The sequence below is a fragment of the Hoplias malabaricus genome, chromosome 11, assembly GCF_029633855.1.
Source record: "Hoplias malabaricus isolate fHopMal1 chromosome 11, fHopMal1.hap1, whole genome shotgun sequence".
NCBI classification, from domain to species: domain Eukaryota; kingdom Metazoa; phylum Chordata; class Actinopteri; order Characiformes; family Erythrinidae; genus Hoplias; species Hoplias malabaricus.
Genome location: NC_089810.1, coordinates 16,490,079 through 16,512,089, shown reverse-complemented (window position 1 = coordinate 16,512,089; position 22,011 = coordinate 16,490,079). Strand labels below are relative to the sequence as shown.

At 36.5% G+C, this 22,011-nt stretch overlaps 1 long non-coding RNA gene across 1 annotated transcript in view; it reads left to right on the top strand.

Annotated features, from left to right (window-relative positions):
• Window positions 1-17,573, top strand: part of LOC136709994 (uncharacterized) — a 44,645-nt gene extending 27,072 nt beyond the window's left edge. Inside the window, exon 3 of the long non-coding RNA XR_010804555.1 lies at window positions 16,861-17,573. This is a non-coding gene — a long non-coding RNA (uncharacterized lncRNA). The remainder of the gene's footprint in view (window positions 1-16,860) is intronic.
• The last annotated feature ends 4,438 nt before the right edge of the window (window positions 17,574-22,011 follow it).

Here is a 22,011-nt window from a genome sequence, read left to right as displayed (position 1 = left end):
CACTTCTGGAAAAAAGAGTTTTAATTCACTTAAATGAATCAGACCATCTGTTTTTTTTTATGTGTTTTGATCTTTAATTAGCATTTCAGAAAAGCACTGCCTAATAATATGATGAATATTTTCAGTGTTCAGTTCAAACGCCTCAGTGCTGCTTTCAGAAAAAAAGAAAAAAAAATATTCTGCCACAGAGCATTTAAAATTCAGAGCACATTCTCAAATACAGAACTATTACCAAGAAAAACACTCCAATAATGAGGGCAAACACTGTGCAAACACTCCAGGGAAGAAAATATTCTTTGCCGCCAGGACAGTGCCGGGGAATTAACTGGACAAAACGTACATGACCACAACTTTCCAGATAAAAGTACAAGTAAGCCTCAGTTATTTGAAAGAATTTAAGCAGATTTTTTTTCAGAGTTCATAGGGCTTTGAAAATACATTGGAACATATTAATTCTAAAAATAATACACACGCACATACACACACACAGTTTTATGTAAAATATTTTGACAAATTCTATAGGGAATAATTGTAAATGTGCATTTTTCTGTTAATGGTAGATCCATTTTCATTATTTATGTTATGCTTTCTAAATGTTCATTTATAAAACTAATTTTTCATTTACCTTTTTTATGGTATCAGTTAATGTGTTGTTTTTCTAACAATAAAAGACATTGCTCCAACTTTGTGCACAATGCTATATACAAATGTATGTACATACAAGGAGAGGAGCTTTTCAATGAGTTGAAGAGCTTTTGAATTAAAAACAAAAGTAAATAGCCTTTGGCCAGTGAAGCTAGTCATTTCCACTAGTTTAACAAGCTTTACTTTTCTGTCAGATACTCAGCACATCAAAAGTTTGCAGACATTGCAGAAGGTTTTTAACCTGAGTGACAAATTTGCAGCAACTTCTTAAAGAATAAGCAGCTTCATTTAAAGGAAAACAATATGACACATGGATTTTTCTGTGACAATAATTGTGAAAAGGCTTGGGAAAAACCTGTGCTGCCTGGGGAATTGTGCCAAAGCCGACACATTTCATGCCACACAATTATTATTTGTTATGATGCCAGCAATCATTGGCAGCCAAAAAATTCATCTGTTAAAACCACCTGTGTGACAAAGAAGTCTGAGTATGTGTTTTAATGACTATGGACACTAAAATTCATAATTACTTTTTTTGATGAGCATCATTTTATAGAAAGAGTTGCTAAAGTTTTGTAGAGGTATAGTTCACTGGTTGATGGTGGTTAATAAAGTAGTTAAAGCATGTACAACCCTTGAGAATAAGGTTTAAGTCCCTGCTCAGGTATTACTGCCAGTATTATTCACTCACTTGTTTTTTATTAAAACATTATACTGTCTATCTTGTTAAAACTATTTGCAATTTAATTTGTGTTGGTGTTGCACTTTTTCCCCCACAATGCAATGCCCCACTATAAGCCTGTACATAGACCTGAATTTTGAATTGTATCCAGCAGCCAGATAATAACACATATTTAATATTAAAAGCAAAAGCCGTATTGCATTGTGGCAGTACAGAAAGACCAATCTTGTGTGTATTAAGTATTTATGAGTGTAATGGTGTGAGGAAAGACATTTTATCATTGTCTGTAGCTTTATTCCTCATAAGACTGTGTTTGTTAGAGGACAGGAATTTAAGTGATGACCAGGGAGTGAATCAAGTGAAGGTCAACAATGATTTTCTCAGCTTGTTTCTTTGCACTTGTGGTTAAAAAAAAATCAAGACGAGTGGGCGAATGATTAGAATAAATGGTCTTTTCTCTAGATATTATTCTCTAGATATAAAGACTGCTGTGTAGAACTGACGAAGTAGTCTTCACAGTGAGAATAGACAGGGAATCAAACCAGCAGGAATTGTACATTTCTGAAAAAAAAATGCTCACTGATGGCTCAGGAGAGTCTGTGGTGTTTCCTGTTAAAATTGCATAGGAAGACTATCATTGGACAAAGGTACTTCTGGCCCCGATAAAAATGACAATCTTTATTTGCAGCATAAAACCTGAGGTAGTTCTTAGTCTTGGATGAGAGGTGGTTGAATTCTTGTTTTTAGTTCAGCAGCGAAAACAAACCTCAGTGTTACTATCTCAGTAAATCTGACCCAGTGTGAGACTTTATTGAGGTCTCCATTAAAACCAGAGAGGAGACACATGACATTCATGGACTCATTTTGTCAGGAGTTATATCTGAGCAGCGGGAGACTTCAGCTTGTCTCAAGTTTTCTCCCACCTGATGTTGTTGCCTAAAAGAAAGCACAGAAATATTGAGATCTTGCTCTTATTTATTCTTTCCTAAGGGAAAGTATGTTAGACATAGCCTGGATTGCTGCATCTTGTCCTGTAGGTGTACAAATATAGTTCTCTGTTTGCTGATTGCACTTTGGCCTTGTCCCAGTTCCCAGCATTATGTAAGGATAAGTGTAAGGACAGAATGTCCTATTTTATGGTTTTGTGTTCTGCTGTAGTTCTTGCATTGAGCCTCTGATGTATCTGTAGAACATACCTCTGAGAGGATTATCACCCACAACAACCCTGAAAACTTATGTTTCTTTTTCCTGACCAGTCACAGACAGCTCAGGTTATTGTTATTGTTTTTATGTGGAAAAATAAATGGATCAGAAATTCTATGGTAATTCTGTTCTAAACTGTGGTTTTACCTTGAAATCAGTAACAATTTTATGAGAAAAATTAAAATATTTGGACATGTTGTGTTGAAGATTTATTATCCTACAATAGTTGTTTATTCTGATTGTTTACTTTTCAAAAAACACATGACTATTTCTGGCAGTTGCAAGTGTTTTGGAAATATGTATGAAATGTTTTGGTAGTATTATTTAAGTGAGGTTAACTGTCCTGGTTTTTGCTGTAAAAATCTACATATTTGACTTCTGTCCAACTCTTCTTTAGTCAGTTTGTCCCATCTGCCAAGCATAGCACATTATCTTCTTAAAAGAAATAAGCCACTGGTGTAGTGATGCAGGCATTTTACTCTCTAAGTAGATATTTGATGATGCCTATCTGAAGTCATTTTTTATTCATGTGTATCAAGTGATTTTGTTTGATGCCAGGCTATATTGAAGCATGCTTTGCACAGTTTGGATTACTGAATATGTGGTATACTGAAGATTACCCTTTCATATTTCTCTTCCCCCAAAATCACCTATATACATACACACACACACACACACATAAAATCACCCCCAGCCTCACCTCATATATGATGATTGTGGCTAGGTTTATGTCTGCAGTGTTTAACCTATGATTCTGAAGGAAACCAAATCTTCAATAGTGAAGAGGTAAGGTTATAGTGGAATGAACCACACTTTCAGCCTCTTTGAAGCCACGTAAGGGTCAAAGGGAGCTAGTGAGGCACAGGTGGAGAAGTACACAGTTATTGAGCACTAAATATGGGCCACAGCTGCATCAAAGGTTATTGTGAGCGTGAACACTCTGAGAGGCTTTGACAGAGACACCATCTGTGCCTGTACACTATGTACAACGTTTTCAAAAGCTTTAGGTCTGATGGGAAAAAAACAGCATTTGTAACCACCAAAAGTAACAATGTAGTATTTTAACGTTGTGACTAAAGCAAGACAACTTCCTCTAATTTATTTTACTTGGAATAGGTCCCCCACTTTGGAACTGCCATATTAAAAATACAGAATCTCTGATAAAGGCCACTACTTGTCATAATAATGTCTGTTCCACAACATGAAGAATCATCATTGGAGAAAATGGCTTAGTGCTCCTTTGATTTTAAATGTTGTTCACATATCCCTATGTATAAACCATTGTTAAGATGTAGACGCCATTGAGTAAAAACAGTGGTAAGCATCACACAACCAGGCAATGAATGAAGAATGTAGTCAATAATTAAGTATACTTTCAGACATCATGAAAAGCTAGTGAAAAGGTGAATGACATTCCATGAAATAGGGGAAAATGAACAGGTAAGGCTCCTAGGTGCAAATCAAATAGTAATCCTTGAACAGGAATGCCAAGAGTCTTTCATTAAAAAGTGCTTAAATTAACTGCTGCCCTGGGACAACATCTTAACACTCTTCAAGTGAGTTCTTTGGAGTCCTGCCATTACTGGACCCATTTGGTTCCTAAAGTAAAGCTTGTAATGGATAGATGCAATTATTCTGATGTTGTTACTATTATTATTATTATTATTATTATTATTATTATTATATGACAATGTCAAATTTATTACTGGTAATACTGGTATTTTTTTCTGTTCTATTTGTATTTATCAACAACATCAACATATTAAAACTGATTACAATCTATTTTAATGCTTAACAAGAGAGATAATAATATCCAGTTACCAGTTCATTAATTATTATACTGTGTATGTTGCAAGTTGAAAAGAATCGCTAAAATGTTATGTTGCTGTGAAAGTGGCTTAAGGAAGGCAATTTCTCCAAGCATGACCCTGATCTTGTTAGTAAGGAGGGATGTGTGATTTACAGTAAAATGTTGGGGCTTCTCCATACTAAGAAGACTAAATTAGGCTTTTTTTTTAAATCTTTTTTATTCCTTAGTCAAATCCCATACAGATTTGTGCCTTTTCGTCAGGAGCTTTACATCCATTTAAGGATGGACCAGTAATGCATTCAAAGAAATCCAGCCCCAGACTCATAATTAAACCCATGTTTCCCAGTGTGTGTTCTCCTCAGCAAACAAGCAGTTTCTGAGCAGATATTTACAGGTTTAATTCGTCTTGCTCAATAAATGTAAACACTATAGGATGTTTTCATTTTGGGGTGAGGGGGTGTTATTCTGATATTGAAGAATCACTGCAGTAAGTGGTAGGCCAACATATTTTCGGAAGGCCTATCCGATTTTTTGTCTCTACTAAATGTTTAGTTACACATTCACAAAAGATGTAGCAGCTGATAGTGATGTACTCACTGTTGCAGACAGACTAGCATAGTCTGTGCATCTGTAATTCCATTTGTCAATATTTGTTTTGAGATTTCTGTATAACTACACAGTTGTACATAAACAAACAAATATGCTGCAGTGTTAAGAGTAATAATTGTAATGTGCTGTATCTGTAAGAACCAAATATAAAATCTAAATATTGGACAGCACTCATAATTAATATGATTATAAGATTTATATATTAAACACGGATGTTTAAACACTTGCACATTCCCCAGGGTGCTCAGAGTATTTTAACCATCAACCCGCTATAAAGTGCAATTGATGGGGTGTAAATAATATTGCAAACTATATAGTGTATTGGTGGTATGAATACCATGAGCACACTGAGGAAGACTGAGTGCTAAATCACTGCTTAATCTGAGTTTAATTAACATAGCATCACTGTTCAAAGGAAAAAACTGTATCTCCAAAATCTTAACTTTACTGGAGAAGAACCAAAGCTTTTTAACATTCACTGAATGTCAATGTAAAAAAGATTTTATTCCAAGTAATTATGGAACATTTCCATTGGTCCATTCATCATTAAAATTGAAGGACAGCCGCTGTGTTCAAATGATGTAGTAAACAAAAATCAACAAAAATTGACAACAAAAACGTTTTACTTTGAACATCGAGGATATTATGAATTATATAAGTGCTGTACACAGGGACATGGGAAATGGCACTGAGGGTGCTGCAGCATCCCCTGCTTTTCAGGATTGTAAGACGTTCAACTGCTTAACAATTATGATTATAAAAATACCAAAGATTCATTCATTCATTCATTCATTCATTCATTGTCTGTAAGTGCTTATCTGCCAGTCCTTCATACACACACTCACACATTCACTCTGACACACACACCTATGGACATTTTTGAGTAGCCAATCCACCTACAAACGTGTGCTTTTGGACTGTAAGAGAAAACCGGAGCACCTGGAGGAAACCCATGTGGACACAGGGAGAATATACCAAACATATGTTCGTGCTGAAAGGGGCAGAATCTCCAAAATATTGGGATTCTAAAACTGAATTACATATTTACTGAGGTTCATCTCAAAAACAAACCAGATTGATTGAAACTGCAGTAAATGTTATAAAAAATAGAATAGCCAATAATATTAGAGGAATCCATAGTTCCCTGTTATTAAATGATAAATCATTAAATGATCTTTCAAACAATTGGACAAGGAGCTTCTGGGCTGTCTGTGTCATGTTTAGTCCAAGAAGCCTACAAGAGAGTAAAAGATCTAAAATTAATTCTAAATCAAATGATATTATTTGGTGTGTGTTGCCTTTCAACATGAGGATCAGGAGAGTGTCAGTATCTGTAAAGCTTGTTAAGCTTTAATCAACAGCTTGTTACACTACTTCCCTTCATTACACACCCTTGGAATGAACAGTATTATGTCACTTTAGATCTACTGTCAGTTAGATCATGTAATAAGAGGATATAATTAATACCTGATGATATATGAAATTATCTAAAATCTAACTAGCCTGTCGGTTTGTCATAAAATGTTTGCATTCATAATAAACAGCTGATGTCTAATAAAAATTTAACACCAATTAAAATGGCTTTTTTGAGCTATATGCAAAAAGAAACCAATTTTTAAAATGTATATTCTCAGAAAATAATATGAAAACTTGAATATTCCATGGTAACTGGAAAATTTGTTCATAACCAACAGTGGATGTCATATATAATGTATATATTGTTTAATGTTTTTAAGCAGGCACGTTAGGAAAATGCATTAACACTTGACCACTTTGCATAATTCTGCTGCTCTGTGGACCATCAGAGATGAGCTTGAGCCCAGATAATTGTTTTCCGTTTCCTCATAGAATTAATGAATAGCTTTCTTCTTGCATGATAGACTTTCAGGTTGCATTTCTTAAAGTGGCAGGTACTACTGAGTGACAGCAGTCTTTTGACTTTTTATCACTGCAGAACGACAGTAAGTAATGCCATCTGAGGACTCAAAGCCCAGGCTTCCGCAACACTGGTGCAGCTCACGCTGCATCAGAAGGTATTTCCTGGATTTTCTGAATCTTATACAATGTTGAGTATGTTACATGATAAAAACACAATGGGGAAATATCTGCAATCTTGCATTGAAAAGTGTTGAGCAGTGACCTGTATATGCTGGCAAAGACTGAGCATTTGCAAATGCCTTATTTATCCTTTATTTTATATTCACCTGCTTTGAGTGCAACTCATTTGATATTTAAGCATAAGAACTTTGTATTCACTGAATGGAACAAATCATGCACCTCCATGTTTGTGGCCATGTTTAAAATAGGTTTAGTACCTGATATTTCCAGGCCACTAGATATGTCAGGACCGGGCGGGTGCACACACTAGAACAGTGACTTTATTAATAGAAACAAAAGATAACAAAATAGATACTTCAACAGAAAGACAATACACAGGGAGCTAACAGAGACTTAGACAGGGGGAACTAACCTGAGACCTAGACAAAGGGTGTTAAACAGACTAATCCTGAACACAGAGAGCTAAATAGACTAAATGGTACTAACAGACAATGAGAGAAACACAAGGAAGGAACAGACATACCATACTGACAAACAAAGGAAGAGAAGCGAATCAAGGAACAGCTGAGACAAGACAGACAGACTAGAGAGAGTGAAACAAGCGAATGAGGAATGTCCAAAAAAGGGGCACTAAGACAAGGGAACTTAAATACACACCACAGACAAGGAACACCTGGGACAGATAGCGAGAGGGCAGGACTACAAAGGTGGCACAATGAGAGGGTGGAGCTAATGCGGGACAAGGGCGGAGACAGGAACAATAACAAACGGGGCCATGTGCTAGAGCACATGGTGGGAAAAACAGTCACAGGACAGGACCAAGGCATGACAATTTCAGATATTATAGCCAGTTTCAGATCTTGAAAAAGGGTCGTTGGAATAAATATTAATTAAAATATTAATTTATCTTTTTAACATGTTTTTAGAAACAAAACAAAAAAAGCACACAAACAAAAAATAGAGACTTTTATGTGAAAATGTCATGTGACCATACCCCAGAAGATCAGTGCATAACTGTGATATTTTAGATAAGAGAGTGATGCATGTATGTATTTTAAACTTAATTTTGGATGTTTATTTTACATGTCAGCTATTAAGTGTCATTCCTAAAAAGAGTCAAAGGAGTTATCAACACATTCTTGTGGTCTGTTCATTCAATGAATATTGCGATGCTTCTCAGCAATTACTGGATAGACACAGAAAAGCCTCCTCTTATCAATGATGCTCTTTCAGAATGTTTTAATATCTGAGGTTTCATTAAACATGCTCTTTGTCAGCGGCCTTGCTCTCTCTCTCTCTGCTCCTCTCTAGTCTTCTTATGTTGTGTAAACTTTGGTATTTAGAATCAGTCATTGTCGTCTTCTGCACAGTTTTAATGAGAGCCACACTCACAAAGACTAAATAGCAGAATTTCTGAGGTTTATGATTACTATTTTTTAAATGAAATATACAAATGTGACAATTATGAACATCTACCTGATAATATCATTCTTTGTAGTTAACAACGTAATTGCATTTTTGTTTATTATATGTGAATATTAAATTACAAACCTAAAGTGGGCAAATTTGATTATAGATACTTATCTGCTGATACTTGGTAGCTTACAACCAACTGACAGGCACATCTATAAATAAATAAATGCTGCCCTTTAAAATCATATAAATAACTGCAATATCAAATACACAAACATTTTATATATATATAAACTCATTTACTGAAACTTCATGGCTCTTATGAAAACAACAAATGCCCTTTCTGCTTTCTGACTGACACATTTAGGGTCAGTGGGGAGTAATGTTTGTTTATTTGATATTGCATTTATTTATATGATTATTTAAATAACACATTTAAAGCGCAGCATTTATTTATTTATACACATATAATAAACAAAAATGCAATTATATTGTTAACTACAGAGAATGATATTATCAGGTAGATGTTCATAATTTTCACATTGGTATATTTCATTTAAAAAATAGTAATCATAAACCTCAGTAATTCTGCTACTTAGTCTTTGTGAGTGTGGCTCTCATTAAAACCATAATGACTGATTCCAAATACTATATATATATATATGAAGGGCCATTAAAAATATGTGATCAGCTTTTCAAAAAAAATGATTTTATAATTGTCATAAAGGCAAGTATTAATTTCCAAGTCAGTTGTGTTGTTCTTTCCTCCAGCTTTGGCCTTGATGATTTCAGCTTATTTCTCACAATGGAATGAATTGTTGGACATTTAGGAAGCTTAAAGTGTTTAGCATTCATGGCCCAAATGCTTGAATCATTTTGCTCAGATATTCAGAGTATCAAAGGCTTTTTTCTTTTACTTTAGTCAAAAAAGTTTTCAGATCTGTTTTTTTTTTTTTTTTACCTTATTGGTCTCATAAACCTTTGTAATGGTCTTTTATTGAAATTATCTGGTAACTGAGTTTTATAACAGATATTTGTTTTATGAATTTATACTGCATTAAAAAAAAACAAGCTTTTTACACCAGAAAACCATTCACTAGACCTTTTGTAGCAGATTTTTAACAGAATTAGAGATGCTAATGAAAAAAATACTGAAGTTTTGTAATAGATACAAAAGTGACCTGGGGAAGAGCAAACCTTATGTGGCACCAAATTTGCACTGTTTAGTACTGCTTTACATGTGTGAAGTATGTAAACTACACTGTTAGAAATACTGTAAATGTAGTGAATATAGTGAAAGCAAACTTTTGCTTTCACTATGGTGGAACACTCATGGATACATTACCTTCAGTAAGGGAACATAATTTTACCTTACTCTAGTGCTATTGTAGATAAAATTGTGAATATATAATTGTGTTGATTACATATGAGTCATTTAATCTCGAGAACCTACATTATTTTATTTTACACAGTTCTATAATTACGTCTTTCTGGAGAAGAAAATGTAATCTACCTTTAGAACACACCTAGACTTTAACATCACTGCTGTGCCTTTTAAAGGTACATTTACATTGTTTGTACCTTTTACTGACCAATAATGTACCTGAAGTACTATTACGTTTTTATACACTTCACAGTGTATTGGGACTGGTGCTTAATAAGTGCATTAGTTCCACAGAGTTTATGTACAGTTGGCTCCAACATGATAGAAGGTAGGAGACATGGTGAGAAGTTAGTGGGAGAGAAGAGCTGCTAATTGAGCCCATAGCAAGTGTGGGAACAATGTATTTTTATGTTCCTTTCATTTATTTGTTTTTCCCCGTTACAAGCATTTGATCATGTTTGAAATCCACCATGGCATAAGTCTCCTTGATATGCTGTTTGTCTGCCAATACATTAATTGTAACTAATAGGAAAGAAGTGCTATACTTCTGAGAAAACTACAGTTGTAGATGTTTGACCACTTAACTCCAGATTTTGCATGTTACTATCTATGTTACTATTATGTGAAATGTCATGCAACTTAGCATATTATTCAATGTAAGCGAAATGCTCTCACATTCTCTGTGAATAATTGGATTTCTTATGTCATCATCATTATCATCAACATCATCTTTTCCGCTTTTCCATTTCAGGGTCGCTGTGTATTTCTTAAGTGAGATGTTTTTTCTTACTACAGTAAAAGAAAACTTGTATTGTCATTTGTATAGAAGACTCTCCAATCTGTTTTCAATTCATGGGATAAAGGTTGGGCGGCACGGTGGCGCAGCAGGTAGTGTCGCAGTCACACAGCTCCAGGGACCTGGAGGTTGTGGGTTCGATTCCCGCTCCGGGTGACTGTCTGTGAGGAGTTGGTGTGTTCTCCCCGTGTCCGCGTGGGTTTCCTCCGGGTGCTCCGGTTTCCTCCCACAGTCCAAAAACACACGTTGCAGGTGGATTGGCGACTCAAAAGTGTCCGTAGGTGTGAGTGAATGTGTGTGTGTCTGTGTTGCCCTGTGAAGGACTGGCGTCCCCTCCAGGGTGTATTCCCGCCTTGCGCCCGATGATTCCAGGTAGGCTCTGGACCCCCCGCGACCCTAAATTGGATAAGCGGTTACAGATAATGGATGGATGGGATAAAGGTTTATTTTTTTTGTTTATAGCTCTTACGGTGTGTCTGCAAAATAACAATATCTTATTATACATAAACCATCAGTTTATTTTACCAGTTTCTGGCTGGGTGGCTACAAAGCTCCAGGAATGTTGGGATATTGTGTAAAGTGCAATAATAAGAAGAATATTAACTCATTAAATGTTAAACAGTGATGAAACTGAATGTATTTCCATTGGTTCAAAGGCCTCCATAGAATCAGTTCCTTTATATTTCTCTTTTGGTGTTGTTGTTGTGGCTGCTTTCAATGTAACACTCAACTAGGGGTTACCTTTGATTTCACTCTCAAACTCATTCTGCATGGTAACATGCTCATTAAATCTTACTTTTTCTTTTTAAAAACATTGCAGAAAATCAGATAATCTCTCCTCTCTCTGTCTGTCTCTGTCTCACTCTCTTTCTCTGTCTGCTCAAAATCTCATTCATGCATTTACCTAGATCATCTCCGTTAGAATAACTAACCACTTTCCTCTATATGAATTCTTCTTCTCTCCGTAAAAACCCCAGATGGTCCAAAACTCAGCAGCCCACCTCCTTACATACACCCAGCCGCATCGCCACATTCATGCAGTCCTTCATAACCTCCACTGACTCTCTGTAAGATAACACACCCAGTTCTTTTACTCACATCCAGGTCCTTAATAAACTCGTCCCTTTCCACCGTTCAGATCTTCTTCAGCTTTACAGAAACCCCTGCACCCCTAGATCTTCTGCTGGCTGGCTTTCCTTTCCCTCTTCTAACATTCATAGCATAGGTGACTGTGATTTCTGCAGAGTTGCTTCCTCTCTCTGGAACTCTCTTCCCCCACAAATCCAGCAGTCAAACAGTTTGTTTTCTTTCATATCTTGGCACAAAAATAGTTTTTCCCTCACTTTCAACCTCCCCATTTAAGAAAAAAAAAAAACATCCATACTAACTGTAACCTGTAAGCATCTTTGGGTTCTTAAAATGTGTAATGATAAAATTTAATTTATAATAATTATTAGTATTATTTATTATAATATGCAAATATATTTTTTTCACTGAACAGATTGATTACATTTTTAAATGCAGTTATTTTTTTAAATCAATGCCTGCTTCACACTCAAACAATTTGGAGACAGAATCATGTTTACCACTGAGTTACATCATCTTTCCATTTCATAACTGTTTTATCCTTTTTTGAAAGTGGAATTTTTGCCCATTCTAACATGATACAAGATATTAGCTTACGGTCTGTGGTAATTTTTATCAGATTTTCCTTTCCATGATGCACCACTGGTGACAGATCCGGATGTGTTAGTACATACAGAATGAGACCTGGCATTGTTTTGCTGAAAAAACCAAGAACATCCAAGGAAAAAAAATATGGCAGCATGTGTCTGTCTAAAAGCCTAATGTTTTCCTCCACATAAAAGGAAACCTTTTGCATATTCAAGGCACCCATACCGTTAGGGCTGCATGATATTGGACATAAAATCTTTTGATTTTGTTATTTATCAATATATATATATATTAATGTTAAAAAAGGCAGGGATTTTCTTCAGAAGTCAATGATGCAACATGTCATGTTATTAATAATGAATGTTTCTTAGTCTAAGGATAGGGGCTCATCTGTGAATTATGAAGGGGTGTTTAGAAGGGATACAGGAGACTACAGGAATCTGTACTCATGGTTAGAACAGAGCATTAATATAAGAAAGCTTCAGTATCACATTAGGGATTTAACATTTGTGACTGGGTCATTTAAAATTAGTTCAGAATTTAACCTTTGAAGAACCCCTTTAAGAAGTAAACTTAAACAATACAACAAAGAAAAATAAAACAATACAAATAAAAAGACAAACTATACACTGCACATTTATGTGTCCTTCACAGCAGCCAGTATTCTCCCTGTGTCTGCGTGGGTTTCTGGTTTCCTCTCACGGTCTGTCACAACTGTCCCTACTTGTGAGTGTGTGTCACCCTGTGGACTGACGCCTCCTCCAGGGTGTGTTCCAGGCTTGCACCCAGTGATTCTGGGTTGGGTCCAGACCCAAAACCACCCTGAACTAGATAATCGGTTACAGACAATGAATGAATATCATAGAAGCTCCTGTAGTTGTAATGTGTAGTTGTCACAATACAATTGACCAAACAGAGTTCCCATTTAATAGTAATGTAATTACAAAAAAGGAAAACAAAAAGTAAACAGGTGCATTAGTGAGTAAAGATATCATGGTATAAATAAAGCTTTCAGCAAAGGCTCACACTTTGTGCCAAATTTATGTATTTTCAGTCAATATTTGAACTGATCAGTGCAATATTTCACTTTATTTCATCATCTACTGTACATAATAATGTAAATTGTTGAGGTAGTTTGGAAATTTGTCTATGTAGGGCAATACTGTTGAAGTGCTTTGAGCCCTCAGGTGGCAAGTCATGAGAACCTGTCATGTCATATAATGGGAGTACACAAACTGATAGTGGTATTATAACAAAGTGGAAGCGATTGGGAATGACAGCAATTCAGCCACAAAGTTGTAGGTCATGTAAAATGAATGTAAAATGATGTTCAGTGGATGGTTTCTTTCTGCAGCCAACTTTCTGCAAAGTCAATTGCTACAAATCTCCAAAGTTCATGTGACCTTCAGATTAGCTCAAGAACAGTGCATAGGGAGCTTGGAATGGGTTTACATGGCCAAGCAGCTGCATCCAAGCCTTACATCATCAAGTGCAATGCAAAGTGTTAGATGCAGTGGTGTAAAGCATGCCGCCACTGGTCTCTAGAGCAGTGGAGACATGTTCTCTGGAGTGATGAATCACGCTTCTCCGTCTGGTAAAGGGGGGAAATATTTTCTGTGGAGGGGGGATTATGGTATGGGGCTGTTTATCAGAAGTATGGCTCTGACACTTTAGTTCCAGTGAAAGAAACTTTTAATGCTTCAACATACGAAGTGTTTTTGGATATTTTCATGCTCCCAACTTTGTGGAAAATAGTTTGGGGATGGCCCCTTGCTGTTAAAACATGACTGGACACCAGTGCACAAAGCAAGGTCTATAAAGAAATGGATAAGTGAGTTTGGTGTAGACGAACTTGACTGGCCTGCACAGTTTTGAATCCTGACTTCAATCCGACCGATAGAACACCTTTGAGATGAATTACAGCGTAAACTCTGAGCCAGCATCATTGTCTGACCTCACAAACGTGCTTCAGGAAGAATGATCAAAAGTTCTATAAACACATTCCTAAACCTTGTGGAAAGCCTTCCCAGAAGAGCTGAAGCTGTTTTAGTTGCAGAGGGTGAGCCAACATCATATTAAACCTTATGGATTAATAATGCAAAGACACTCAAGTTCATATACATGCAAAGGCAAACAAGCAAATACTTCTGACAATGTAGTGCATTTTTAAAAGTTACAATACATGTCATTAGTACAAGGACACAAGATTTTTTTACGTCATGAACCTTTTTCAATAAAGGATGACCATTTTAAATAGACATATTTTGCCAAGGATATTTCTACTTTCATAGAAGTTCAAGACTTTTGAAAGTTTTCCACAATTACCTCCTGGACACATGTGCCCAGTGACATTAGTGTCCACCTCACATTTCAGCAAAATCGCACATTCTCCCTCTAAGATCAGCTCAAATCCAGAGTCATTTCTCAAGGTCACGTCTGCTGCGGGTCTTGACTCAGCTCTCAGGTGAAATCCATTCGAGCCTTTGGGCTTGACAGCCCATCAGCGGGAAGTTAGATTAAAAGCCTGCTAATGCCCCTTAATGCCGCCTTCTTCGTGTTTCTAAGCATTCAGCTCTCACCTCTCAAAGAAGATTAAGCGAACAAGAGAAAAGAGCTAAACTCGCAAAAGTTACTCACCACTTCAGAGCTTTATTTATTTAATAGGCCTGCATTAAGATGCCTTTGTAAGTGACACTCAAATGCATGGCCTTCTTTACAGTGTGAAGGTAGACATGCTATACTGACAGCTTTTTAACAGAATACTCTCACTTCGATCTGAAAAACCAAGTACATTCCGTCCAACTTTTTCTCTTCAGCTTGGGAGAACTGGTCTATGATCACCCTCTGGCATTTAATTTTAATTGTTTTCCTACTAAATCTAATATGAGACTGTGTTAAATAAAAGAAATAAAGAAAAATTTATTAGAACCAGAAAGCACTTTAATAAATACACTCACTGGCTGCTACATTCTTCATATTAATGGAATCATGAATTAGGTTACAGTGGTGCTGCAGGTAGTGTCCCTGCCACACAAACTTAGAACCTTGGAATCCTGTATTCAATCTCTGCCCTAGATTACTGTTGGTGTGTTCTGCCAGTGTCTGCATGGTTTTCTTTCAGGGGCTCTGGTATCTCCATTGTTGTTGGTTTTAAGTTTACTACATTGTTTGAACACAGCAGCTGTCTTTCACATTGTATGAAAATTTTATAATGAATTAACCAATAGAAATGTTCCAAAAGTGCTTGGAATAAAATCTTTTTATATTCAGTTAAATTGAAAGTTAAGAAGGTTATTCCTTAAAAGTACTATTTTGAATTGCACAGTGACGATATGTAAGAAGGTTGATTGGCTGTTTGAAACTACCCACTTGTGTGAGTGTGTAAATGTACTGTGTGGGTGTGATGCACTGTAATAGACAGGCATCCTGTCCAGGGTGCGTCCTTGCTCTGCACCAATAGGCACACATCATGACCCAGATTGATTGAATTAATTAATTAATTATGCTCACTCACTGAAGATTTTAACTGGGTTATGACACCTATATATTTCTGTCACATGTTCCGTTATATTCGCACAAATAGCTATGGAGCATCATTTTAGCATACTTGTGGTTCATTGCACCTTTTAGATATATCCCTAATTGGAAAGGTCCAGAGGTTTTTTAGATGGGTTTAAGACAGGGGGAATGAATCTCTAAACTGGTTCTGTGCACAAATGTGTGTCTGTCATATTGTTCACCATCATGTAAATTACATGATGTAACCAGTACAAAATTTGCTTGGTGAATAACTGAACTAATTAACAGTTAAAGATGGAACTAACCCTGAAGGTCCAATTAGAGCTCATTTTGCAAAAGGTTTTTTTTTAGATTTTGCACTCTGTTGAACTAAAGAAGCCCATAAATTGCTTTTTCCCCTGTCTTGAGATGGTGATGCAAACTCTGAAAGCAAAAGTCAACCTTGAGTATCATCCCACTTAGAGGACAAAAAGCACATGCTGTTCAGGCAAAAGAGAAAAATGACAAACATTAAGAGAGACATTCAAGTCAAAGTTAGTACAGCTGTCTATAAAAACACTTCTCTAAAATGTAGTCTATCTGTTATATGTGGGTGTTGATTATTGGTCTACAGTTACGGTGATATTACTGTGTAATGACTCATAAGTTTGAGAGAATGTCTGCCTTCCTTCTTACTTCCAAATTTAGCTGCTGGCATAATACTGGCATAAAACATAGGCAGGCATAATGTTCAAATCTGAGGGTAGATTTCAGTTGATTAAAGGCAGGTATACAGCATGATATTTTGTACATTTTGTTCCTTTAAGGGGTTTTGTACTCATATGCATGACCCTGCCCCACCTACACACACTCACCTCCACAAAGGAATCATGTATCAGTGTTTTTGTTAAAGGCTACAATCATGATTGTAATCAAAAACACTTTCAGAAGAGGTTTCTTCACAATCTGCTAGTTTGAAATTGTGTATAATTTGCACGCTTTGTCTGGTACGCCAGCCTTTTTCTGTCTCTCTTACACTCTCTCTCTCTCTCTCTCTCTCTCTCTCTCTCTCTCTCTGCTCATGGCAGTGAGGAGTTTTGGCGGAATTTAGACAAGGAAGAGACCGCCAAACCTTGAAAAGCTTGAACTAAGAGGAGGACGTTGCTCTATTCCTGGTCATTTGCCATTCTCCACTGACCATACAGGAGCACTTAGTTTTATAGCACTTTTAGTTTTTTAATTACAAACTATAATCTATTTGTTGCTCTGTATATTTCCCCCTTTGATATGTTCAGAATTCCCCACATGACCACCACAGAACAGGTATGATTTGGATGGTAGATCATTCTCAGGACTACAGTGACACTGACATAGTGGTAATGTATTGATGTGTGTTGAACTAGTATGGGTGGATCAAACACAGCAGTGCCTTTGGAGTGTTTAAAACATCTATAAGGTTGAATCATGAGGTAAGTGTGTTTAACAGAATAGACAAGCTTACCTCATTATTAAGCCTTGTACATGTAAAGCCAGAGACAGTAACGAATCTGTTGCTGCACACTTTGTTTCATATTGTATATGTTTTTTACAGTTTGTGTCATATTGTGTCAAATCTTACCTGCTCTCTGGTGGTCTTGTGGGGGTCCTGACCATTTAAGAGCATGGTGAAATGGGGATAAGAATGTATGCACAGAAACAGGTGATTGACCACTGGTAATTGTAGAGCTATGAAGTGCTCCAGTGATCATTGGCAATGTTTGTGTTTTTCTGTGTGCTTTGCGTGTAGAAAATCAAACAAAACTTCAGGAAATCAAACAAAACTACAATAAATACATTCATTTGCTTAAACAAAGCTTGTGTGGACCTTACATCAGACAATTTCTTGCCCACACCCTGCACATTAAAAAATGACCCAAGTCTAGTGAAATGTACAACCAAATCTGGCTGGAAAAAAATGGGATAAAATCTGTGTGTGCAATGATAAAGGGGAAAAACCATGACCTCTGAATACTACTGGTGAGACAATCTTGGTTAATTAAAGAGGCATTTAAAAGACAGCCAATCAGTGTTGGCCAAATGTAATCTACTGTAATCTGAAAGCAAATGTGTGCCCCATGATTACTGTACAGCAAAACCAGAAGCTACTCAACAATTATCACGTTCCGCTTTCTCCCAGTCTTTTGCTGTAACTCCTGGAAACATCGTAGTCTCAACCCTAGTTTCACCTCCCTTGGGTGCCCTTTTTTTTTCTTCACTAAACTCCAACTTCTCCCAGATGTACTTATCAACAAAATGCTGGGTGTTTCACTATTACAGCAGTAACATCACATTGCATAATATGGTTCATTTGAATTCATTTGAACAACAAACAACTTGCTAAACAGTGTTTTTTTTTTTTCTGTGAAATCAGGAATTCAAATCTCAGTCTATGAAGTATATAATATTGCAGTAATTTCAACATTTCTAAATTGATGAGACGGGATTTTAAAATTATGTTTAATACTAATGTATATATTTTTTAATATGTTGTTTTCATTTCACTTTTTTTGTTTTATATTTATCATACATTATTGCCAGTTTAAAACGAAATTAAACAAATAAAAATTAAACAGTATGTGATGTGAGTAAATATATTTTGCTGGGGAGCTAGTCTGCCTGTTTGTGGTATAAATGTTTAAACAGAAACTAATAATAAATATGTGATATTGTGCTTACTCCTGTATGAATCTAGTAATGCTAAACTAACAGTGATCCATTTAAGCATTTTTTATTTATACACACCACAACATTTATTAAAGACAATAGCATATATTTTAATTATTTGTTGCAGTCTTACAATGACTACCTTTAGCTGCCATTAAAAAATAGTTACACTATGATATTGCATAAGGAACCATTTTTAGCACTTTTATTTTTATGGGCATGCAGTAATGCTGGATGGAAACAACAGGGATAAAAATTCGGATACCACCTGCTGTGTACTGTCTGCTGAAAATACACTGAAGATTCTGTCTAGCTGAAGTGCTTGAACTTTGCCACATCACATGTTCAGAGATAACTTTCAGAAACTTTCACAAGTTTCTGCTTTCACAAGTTTCTGTGTGTCTTTTACTAGAAAATATTCTCAATGTTGGATATTGAAATTTGCTTTGACAGTTTCATACAGTAGGCTCTTAGTCACCAACATTCAGTGTTACCACCCACTACAGAATAAAGCAATCATTTATGAGGAGAGAGAGAGAGAGAGAGAGAGAGAGAGAGAGTAAGGCAAAAAGAAGAAAAAGAGACTTGATTATGTACAAGTTTGCAAGCTATTCCACATGCTTTTGACAACCCACTCTTCAGTGCACATGAAGTCAACAAATGCAAAACAGATGCACAGGTTTTGGGATGAAATTCAGTTTGGCCCAGAGCAATAGACATAGGAGGAAAAGACCTGTTCTCACTTCATTCACTCTAGGCAGCTCCGACTGCTTTTTTGACCTAGACTGTTCCCCTGAAAGTCACACTGATAACAATGCTTTAGCCCACGGCTTGTGAGGTGCATTAGGCCTTCACCTCAGCAAATATCCACAAACTCTCTTTCCCAGACATTTCTACTGGGGGAAATACAGCTCCATCCATTTAATTACAGTCCTCAAAGGGCTGGCATTGCTCCTGTGAGCTAGCCTCTCTCATGAATTAATGATGGCTCTCCCTCCCCTTGTTATGTAGCCAGCATCGGGGGAATTGCTGTTCTGAGTCAATTTGGGACTTCTATTGTGAACTGGGGTTGAGTGTGTTTACAGCCTCAGCTGGATGTGCTTCTTCTTAGTGAGCAAACGTTTGTTGTGGCCTACCCAAAGCGGCTTTGTCAGATGTTCATTGTGATGATGTGTGATGGATTTTTCTTGACTGTGTGACCTGCTTTGCTACAATGAATATTGTTTAAGCATACTGCTCCCATGCCACATAAGACCTCTGTTAGTGTCAAAGAAACCATTAGAATGTTGTTCATTCTAAGAATGTTTTGTGTGAGGGTTTGATGCAGCTTCAACCCAAAAGATAATTTCATTTGAATGCAGAAAACCCTTCTAAATAGACATTGGACTTGAAAGTTTCTAGGTAAGATACAGGAAAATCCATGCACCTCCTCCTGTAAAGCCAATATTCTTGCAGGATCTAGTCTGTGATTAATAATGCTCCTTAGTGTATTAAAGATCTCACACAGGATTGCTAAATTTCAAATGAATACCTTGGAATGCATTGGTGTCTTCTGAAGAGATATATTTTTAGGGTAGGCTGAAATTTTTAGACGGATAAAAATAGATATTTAGGACATTTAATTTCAGCGTGTCTTCTGAGGAAATGTTAATGCATACTAATTAAAAGTCTGAAAATTATGTAAACAAAATGTGTAAATGTGGAACACTGCTAAACATTTATTCCCTACAAACACTAATGTGCCTGTTGCAAATTGTGTAAACAAATATATTTATTTCAAGACAATTACCCAAATGGGTATTAAATCACTCCATGGTATGATATTGGAAAATCCAGGCAATCCTCCTCCTTTAAAGCCAATATTGTCACAGGATTTAGTCCCACCACAAATAACCTTCCTTTTTCTTTGATCTCATATTGAATTTCCTAACCCTTGCATATACCATGGAGGAAGCTCAGTAGAAAGAGCTGATGAAAAATGTTAGTGTCTTACAAAAACACCTGAAAAGGCCTTTAGACTGTCAGAAAATAGGTACTGTACAACTAAATTATTGTCACTAAAGGTACAAACAATTTAAATGTACCTTTAAGGGTTTTAAAAGTAAAGTCGTGTTCTCTAAAGTTACATTACGTTTTCTTCTACATAAGGAGAGATGAAAATGTGTAAGCTTTCAATTAAGAGCTGTGTAAAATAAAGTAATAAAATGTAAGTCCTGAAGAGAAAATTGAGTGTAGAAAATCAACGCAACTGAAAAATCTTCATTTGTTCCAGAAGGTGGTACAATTATGCTCCCTAACTTAATATGTACCCTTGAGGGTACCACTACAGTAACAGGTTTTCTGAGAAGTGAACAAATGTTGTATAAAGTATTTTTCATCTTTATCTAGCAGGTAATTCAGAGGATGACATCTCACACAAAGTGTCATATACTGTCCAAGTATCATGACTCATTGTGCTATATACATTAAACGAATAATAATTTAAAATAATAATTATAAATAATAATAATAATAATAATAAACAGAGAAATAAAGTAATTCCAAACATTCAATATTTGTAATTATTTTAAAGGATGTTAAAACACAAAGGAGCAATCCTCTTCTTTAGAGTATAATGTTAAGTTCATTCATTATCTGTAACCACTTATCCAGTTTAGGGTCGCGGTGGGTCCAGAGCCTACCTAGAATCATTGGGCGAAAGGCAGGAATACACCCTGGAGGGGGCGCCAGTCCTTCACAGAGCAACACACACATTCGCACATTCACTCACACCTGCAGACACTTTTGAGTCGCCAATCCACCTACCAACGTGTGTTTTTGGACTTTGGGAGTAAACCGGAGCACCCAGAGGAAACCCACGTGGACACAAGGAGAACACGCCAAACTCCTCACAGACAGTCACCCGGAGCAGGAATCGAACCCACAACCTCCAGGTCCCTGCAGCTGTGTGACTACGACACTACCTGCTGCACCACTGTGCCACCCTATGTTCAGTCATGGTAGTTCAGTCTAAGTTCAGTCATGGTAAATTATATTTTAATGTTTTATAAATTACAGACACTTTTTGTTGCTGCATACATGTGTCTTAGAAACAGGGAAGAGCAACAAATTACAGTTTCTATTGTACAGACTGCTCTCCGTCATGGAGGATGATGGTAATTCACCATGCACCATCATCACTGGAAAGAACGAGCAATTCCAGTGGTACGTTGCTGTCACAAACCTGCTCTACAGACAGACTCAGGAGATCCTTTGTCCCCAGAGCCATCAGGCTCATCAACATTGCCCAAGGGGGTTTGGAAGAGGCAGGAGGACTGACTGAGTCACATACACTATGCATATGTCTGTTCAGTTATTGCAAATGCAACTTTTGTGAACACTTCTAACACCCTTTCCCTAAGGAATCAGTCAGACTTTTTACCTTAACTTCTTAATATTGTTTACACTGCACATTTTTCACACTTTAAGTATCCTCCTTAAGTATGCACCTTCTTGCACAGTTCCAGTAACAGTTGCACTGTTCTTTGCACTTGCTT